Source organism: Astatotilapia calliptera, chromosome 18 (genome assembly GCF_964374335.1).
Source record: "Astatotilapia calliptera chromosome 18, fAstCal68.1, whole genome shotgun sequence".
Lineage (NCBI taxonomy): Eukaryota > Metazoa > Chordata > Actinopteri > Cichliformes > Cichlidae > Astatotilapia > Astatotilapia calliptera.
This window is the reverse complement of record NC_137439.1, coordinates 480,948-488,324: the sequence shown is the minus strand read 5'-3', so window position 1 is coordinate 488,324 and position 7,377 is coordinate 480,948.

The following is a 7,377-nucleotide window of genomic DNA, read 5'->3' as shown; positions in this document are numbered from 1 at the left end:
AGATACCTGAAAAGTCTACTTAAGTACAATACTAAGTACAATAACAAAATATTTGTACCTCATTACTGCCCACCTCTGGAAACCACCGAGCAAAGGTCTGAGGATTAAGACTCAGGTGGAGCTGCAGCATTACAAACTGTACCACGTGCAGAACAACACAAACCTTATTTACCTTCAGATCACCGTGCCAGTTACCATGGTTACTGTGGCACGCTGGTAAATGCCCGGTGGCTTCTTAGTTTCATTCAGGCATTAATCGGACACACTGAGCGTTTTATTAGCTCCAGACTGAGCAGAGAGACGTCGCTCGCCGTGTGCGCACTGCTGAGAAACAGAAGCTGAGTTCACTTCATTTCTGCTGTTTCATGGAAACAGTTACTGAGGACCAATAAGTGGGCTTGCCTCTGAATGCTCAGCGTGACACTGATGAAGAGTTTTGGGACACAAGTTTTAGTAATATCATCATTTTAGCAGTATTGCAGAAAATGTTCCTCCTCCTTTAAAACACCAGAAAGATATGCTTTACAGACTGTTATCGTTTCTATGACCTCCATAAAACAAGAACACACACTGTGGTGAAGCTAGACCAGCCTTTTGTAGTTCGTCTTCTACACATTGTAGTTTCAACACGCCAGACTTCCTGTTAAAAAGACACCAGTGTAAGGTTGTTCCAGTTCTAAGTGCACGCCTCTTCCCTTTTCCTGAGTCCTCAGCAGTTCTCCTTCTCACCTTTGACCTCAGTGACGTTTTCATCGAGGTCAAGGAAGAGCGTCAGGAATAGGAGACATGAGGGACTTCTGGAATGGGTCTTGGGTCTGCAGTGCAGCTGTACTCTGGTATCTGACTAAATACTGTGTTCTCTTGTTTGTTTTGCTTACTTATAGGCACTACTTACTCTTTATTTATTGAAGTACAAACTTTTGTCACGTTAACATGTCATTTTCAACAGAGATGTGGCCGAGATAAGACAAACAGGAAGGTTAGATTCAAAGGCGAGGAGATATTGTGTCTCATATTGTGTTTGTTCATAAACCTGCTGCTAATCAAACTGGGGCAGACTGACTGTGTTATTTAAAGGCTGCATGAGAATCCTCTGCAGGATGAACAGGCGAGTTTGCTGCACTGTGATGGGTTTACAGTAGAGTGTGTGACTTGATGTTCGCTCGTGGTAGAATATCACTTCCTGTTCCTGCTCAAACACAGCGGTGTTTCTGAGTAGCTTATCTGCTTAGCAATTTAATTAAAAAACTTTTAAATACATTCTTTTTTCATAGTATAATCTTCACGTGCTTCATCCGAAGCACACTTTCTGTGTACTCACTACCTAATTTATAGCCAAAGTATTCACTCACTGTCTCTGTACTGTTTCGCTAGCTTAGCTTAGCTCGTAGCCGACTCATTAGCACCATGGCTACTTCACCTGTCCCTCCTGCACTTTCTTGCTCATTGTGTCAGATGTTTAGTTACTCCTCGGCCTCCTTTAGCAGTAATGATATCTGTAACAAATGTAGCATATTTGCAGCTCTGGAGGCCAGGATTACTGAATTGGAGACTCGGCTTCGCACCCTTCATTCACCCGTAGCTAGCCAGGCCCCTGTAGCTGGTGCAGCCGAAGATAGCGTAGGCCCCGCTAGCTGTTCCCCGGCAGATCCCAAGCAGCTGGGGAAAGAGGGCGGCTGGGTCACGGTGAGGAGGAAGCATAGTCCTAAACAGAAGCCCCAGGTGTCTAACCATTTTTCCCCACTCGGCGACACACCCGCCGGGGGTCAAACTCTGGTAATTGGTGATTCTGCTCTCAGACATGTGAAGCTAGAGACACCGGCAACCATAGTCAATTGTCTTCCAGGGGCCAGAGCAGGCGACATTGAGGGAAATTTAAAACTGCTGGCTAAGGGTAAACGTAAATTCAGTAAAATCATAATTCACGTTGACAGTAATGACACCCGGTTACGCCAATCGGAGGTCACTAAAATCAATATTGAATCGGTGTGCAACTTTGCCAAAACAATGTCGGACTCTGTAGTTTTCTCTGGTCCCCTCCCCAATCAGACCAGGAGTGACATGTTTAGCTGCATGTTCTCCTTAAACTGCTGGCTGTCTGAGTGGTGTCCCAGAAACGATGTGGGCTTCATAGATAATTGGCAAACCTTCTGGAGGAAACCTGGTCTTGTTAGGAGAGATGGCATCCATCCCACTTTGGATGGAGCAGCTCTCATTTCTAGAAATATGGACAAATTTATTAAACCCCCCAAAATATGACTATCCAGAGTTGGGACCAGGAAGCAGAGTTGCAGTCTTACACGCTTCTCTGCAGCTTCTCTCCTCCTGCTACCCCCCCAAAAACCCATCTCCATAGAGACTGTGTCAGCTCCCAAACAGACAAAAAACAAACTAAAAACCAGCAACAAACAACTTAAACATAAACAATTACAAAGAAAGAACAATACAGTATCCACATCTGAACCAAAGAGTAAAACAGTGAAATGTGGATTATTAAATATTAGGTCTCTCTCCTCCAAGTCTCTGTTAGTACATGACTTAATAATTGATCAACAAATTGATTTACTCTGCCTTACAGAAACCTGGTTGCAGCAGGATGATTATGTTAGTTTAAATGAATCAACACCCCCGAGTCATTCTAACTACCAGAAACCTCGAAGCACAGGCCGAGGGGGAGGTGTGGCAGCAATTTTTCACACCAGCCTATTAATTAATGAAAGACCCAGACAGACTTTTAATTCATTTGAAAGCCTGATGCTTAACCTTGTCCACCCCAGCTGTAAAACTCAGAAACCAGTCTTACTTGTTATCATCTATCGTCCACCTGGGCCTTACACAGAGTTTCTGTCTGATTTCTCAGACTTTATATCTAATTTAGTTCTGAGCTCAGATAAAATAATTATTGTGGGTGATTTTAACATCCATGTAGATGCTAAAAATGACAGCCTCAACATGGCATTTAATCTGTTATTAGACTCAATTGACTTCTGTCAAAATGTAAAAGAACCCACCCACCACTTTAATCACACTCTAGATCTTGTTTTAACATATGGCATAGAAACTGAACATTTAACAGTGTTTCCTGAAAACCCTCTGCTGTCTGATCATTTCCTGATAACATTTACATTTACAATAATTGATTACACAGCAGTGGAGAGTAGACTTTATCAAAGTAGATGTCTTTCTGAAAGCGCTGTAACTAAGTCCATCCATCCATTCGCTTCCGCTTATCCTTTTCAGGGTCGCGGGGGGCGCTGGAGCCTATCCCAGCTGTCATAGGGCGAGAGGCAGGGTACACCCTGGACAGGTCGCCAGTCTGTCGCAGGGCTAACACACAGGGACAGACAACCATTCACACTCACATTCACTCGCACATTCACACCTAGTGGCAATTTGGATTAACCAATTAACCTATCCCCACAAGCTGCATGTCTTTGGACGGTGGGAGGAAGCCAGAGTACCCGGAGAGAACCCACGCAAACACGGGGAGAACATGCAAACTCCACACAGAAAGACCCCGGCCTGATGGTGGAATTGAACTCAGGACCTTCTTGCTGTGCGGCAACAGTGCTAACCACCGTGCCACCGTGCTGCTTACTAAGTTTAAGAATATAATCCACCCACTGTTATCATCTCCAATGCCCTGTACCAACACAGCAGAGCAGCTATCTGAACGCTACTCCAACAGAGGTCGATTATCTTGTTAATAATTTTACCTCCTCACTACGTACGACTCTGGATACTGTAGCTCCAGTGAAAACTAAGGTCTCTAATCAGAAGTACCTGACTCCGTGGTATAATTCTCAAACACGTAGCCTAAAGCAGATGACTCGTAATCTGGAGAGGAAATGGCGTGTCACAAATTTAGAGGATCATCATTTGGCCTGGAGAAATAGTTTGCTGCTTTATAAGAAAGCCCTCTGCAAAGCCAGAACATCTTACTATTCATCACTGATTGAAGAAAATAAGAACAACCCCAGGTTTCTCTTCAGCTCTGTAGCCAGGCTGACAAACAGTCAGAGCTCTGTTGAGCCAACCATCCCTTTAACGTTAACTAGTAATGACTTCATGAACTTCTTCACAAATAAAATTTTAATCATTAGAGAAAAAATTACCAATGATCATCCCACAGATGTAATATTATCTACAGCTACTCTTAGTACCATTGATGTTAAGTTAGACTCTTTTTCTCCAGTTGATCTTTCTGAGTTAACTTCAATAATTACTTCCTCCAAACCATCAACGTGTCTTTTAGACCCCATTCCTACAAAACTGCTCAAAGAAGTCCTGCCATTAATTAATGCTTCGATCTTAAATATGATCAACCTATCTCTAATAATCAGCTATGTACCACAGGCCTTCAAGCTGGCTGTAGTTAAACCTTTACTCAAAAAGCATCTCTAGACCCAGCAGTCTTAGCTAATTATAGGCCAATCTCCAACCTTCCTTTCATATCAAAAATCCTTGAAAGAGTAGTTGTCAAACAGCTAACAGATCATCTGCAGAGGAATGGTTTATTTGAAGAGTTTCAGTCAGGTTTCAGAGCCCAGCACAGAAACAGCTTTAGTGAAGGTTACAAATGATCTTCTTATGGCCTCTGACAGTGGACTCATCTCTGTGCTTGTCCTGCTAGACCTCAGTGCAGCGTTCGATACTGTCGACCATAATATCCTATTAGAGCGATTAGAACATGCTGTAGGTATTACAGGTACTGCACTGCAGTGGTTTGTATCATATCTATCTAATAGACTCCAGTTTGTGCATGTAAATGGAGAGTCCTCTTCACACACTGAGGTTAATTATGGAGTTCCACAGGGTTCAGTGCTAGGACCAATTCTGTTTACATTATACATGCTTCCCTTAGGCAGTATCATTAGAAGACATAGCATACATTTACACTGCTATGCAGATGACACCCAGCTCTATCTGTCCATGAAGCCAGATAACACACACCAATTAGTTAAACTGCAGGAATGTCTTAAAGACATAAAGACCTGGATGGCCGCTAACTTTCTGCTTCTTAATTCAGATCAAACTGAGGTTATTGTACTCGGCCCTGAAAATCTTAGAAATATGGTATCTAACCAGATTCTTACTCTGGATGGCATTACCTTGGCCTCCAGTAACGCTGTGAGGAACCTTGGAGTCATTTTTGACCAGGACATGTCCTTCAATGCACATATTAAACAAATATGTAAGACTGCTTTCTTCCATTTGCACAACATCTCTAAAGTTAGAAATATCCTGTCTCAGAGTGACGCTGAAAAACTAGTTCATGCATTTATTACTTCCAGGCTGGACGACTGTAATTCATTATTATCAGGAAGTCCAAAAAACTCCCTGAAAAGCCTTCAGCTGATCCAAAATGCTGCAGCAAGAGTCCTGACAGGGACTAGAAAGAGAGAGCAGATTTCTCCTGTTTTGGCTTCCTGTTAAATCCAGAATTCAAAATCCTGCTCCTCACGTACAAGGTCTTAAATAATCAGGCCCCATCTTATCTTAATGACCTTGTAGTACCATATCACCCTATTAGAGCACTTCGCTCTCGCTCTGCAGGCCTACTTGTTGTTCCTAGAGTATTTAAAAGTAGAATGGGAGGCAGAGCCTTCAGTTTTCAGGCCCCTCTTCTGTGGAACCAGCTTCCAGTTTGGATTCAGGAGACAGACACTATCTCTACTTTCAAGATTAGGCTTCAAACTTTCCTTTTTTCTAAAGCATATAGTTAGGGCTGGACCAGGTGACCCTGAATCCTCCCTTAGTTATGCTGCAATAGACGTAGGCTGCCGGGGGATTCCCATGATGCATTGAGTTTTTCCTTTCCAGTCACCTTTCTCACTCACTATGTGTTAACAGACCTCTCTGCATTGAATCATATCTGTTATTAATCTCTGTCTCTCTTCCACCCCAACCGGTCGCAGAAGATGGCCCCGCCCCTCCCTGAGCCTGGTTCTGCTGGAGGTTTCTTCCTGTTAAAAGGGAGTTTTTCCTTCCCACTGTCGCCAAAGTGCTGCTCATAGGGGGTCATATGATTGTTGGGCTTTTCTCTGTATCTATGAAGCGCCTTGAGGCGACTTATGTTGTGATTTGGCGCTATATAAATAAATATAAATAAAATTGAATTGAATTGATTGCTGCACAGTGGCTGTGGGTTCATGCTCACAGTTAGCTTAGATCAAGTGTAGCACAGATTCATTCACTGACTTCCACCGTCACACCAGCCGCAAACCGTCTACTGGTCCAACTGGTTTACACCGCAGCCCACAGACAGCCCACTGTGATCTTGGGTGGTTGGACTGGTGAAACTTCAGAGTAAAGAAGTCCCATATTTAAGTGTTTTTCTACATGATGAAGAAAAAGCTGCTGTCAGCACAACTCTTTAAACTGTGAGAAATAACATTAGAGAAGAAGTTGTGCTAGCTCACTGCAGAGGTTTTTAACTGCAGTCATAAAAAACTGATTTCTATAGCAGAAAACAAAAAAACTTGAATGTTCGTGTTCCTCACAAAGTTACAGAGGTTTGATTACAGACACAGCTGAGCGGTCATTGAGGTTTACATGTGTTCAGTACTGTAGAGCAGAAATGGGGCTGTGACGTCAGAGGCCGACACACTGAACACAGCAGCAGACTGGTTCATGACGATAGCAGAGCTTTGATGGTAAACTGGTGTGTGAGCACACTGAGAGAGCTGTGCAGGAAGTCAGAGGGGATGAATGAGGATGTTTGAAGTGTACTTTGGATCTTCTTTGGCTGCTGGTTCAGTCAGTTTAGCGCAGAGTGATGAAACCTAGACTGCGAGTTGTCCCTGATGGTCCTGTCCTGCACGTGGAGAATCACCTGCTCTGTGGTCGTTGCTGTTTTAGTTTTTTGCTGCTCATTAAAATGGTTTGATGAGCTTTAGGCTGACAGTCTGACGTCTCCTACATCACATTAAACTACATGTTTTCCCTCTTGCCCCAGTATCGGGGGCACTGGGGTTCAAACGATCAAAATGCATTGTGGGAGATGTAGTTTACTGTCAGCGTGCGTGTTCAGGCAGCATACGGTAAACTCTTGAGTTTGACACATGTGGTGTAGAGGATGGAAATCAAGCAGCTGTGAAACATCTGCTTCCATCCAGGTGGAGGTGTGTAAATGCACAGAGCAGCAGGTCAGCTGACCACAGCCTTTCTTATTCCCACTGAGCCTCTGCACACATGCGAGTCCACCGTCACTCTGACTGCACAAGTAAAAACAATCAAACTAAAATGTTATTATTTCACTAGCTGGTCCTCATTTTAGGTTTGACAGCGTTTTAGTAGGTAAAGGTGAATGTTTGGACATGAACTGAGCTGCGGTTTGGGGAAGACCTCGATGGGGACTGGCGACGGTTCCCGGGC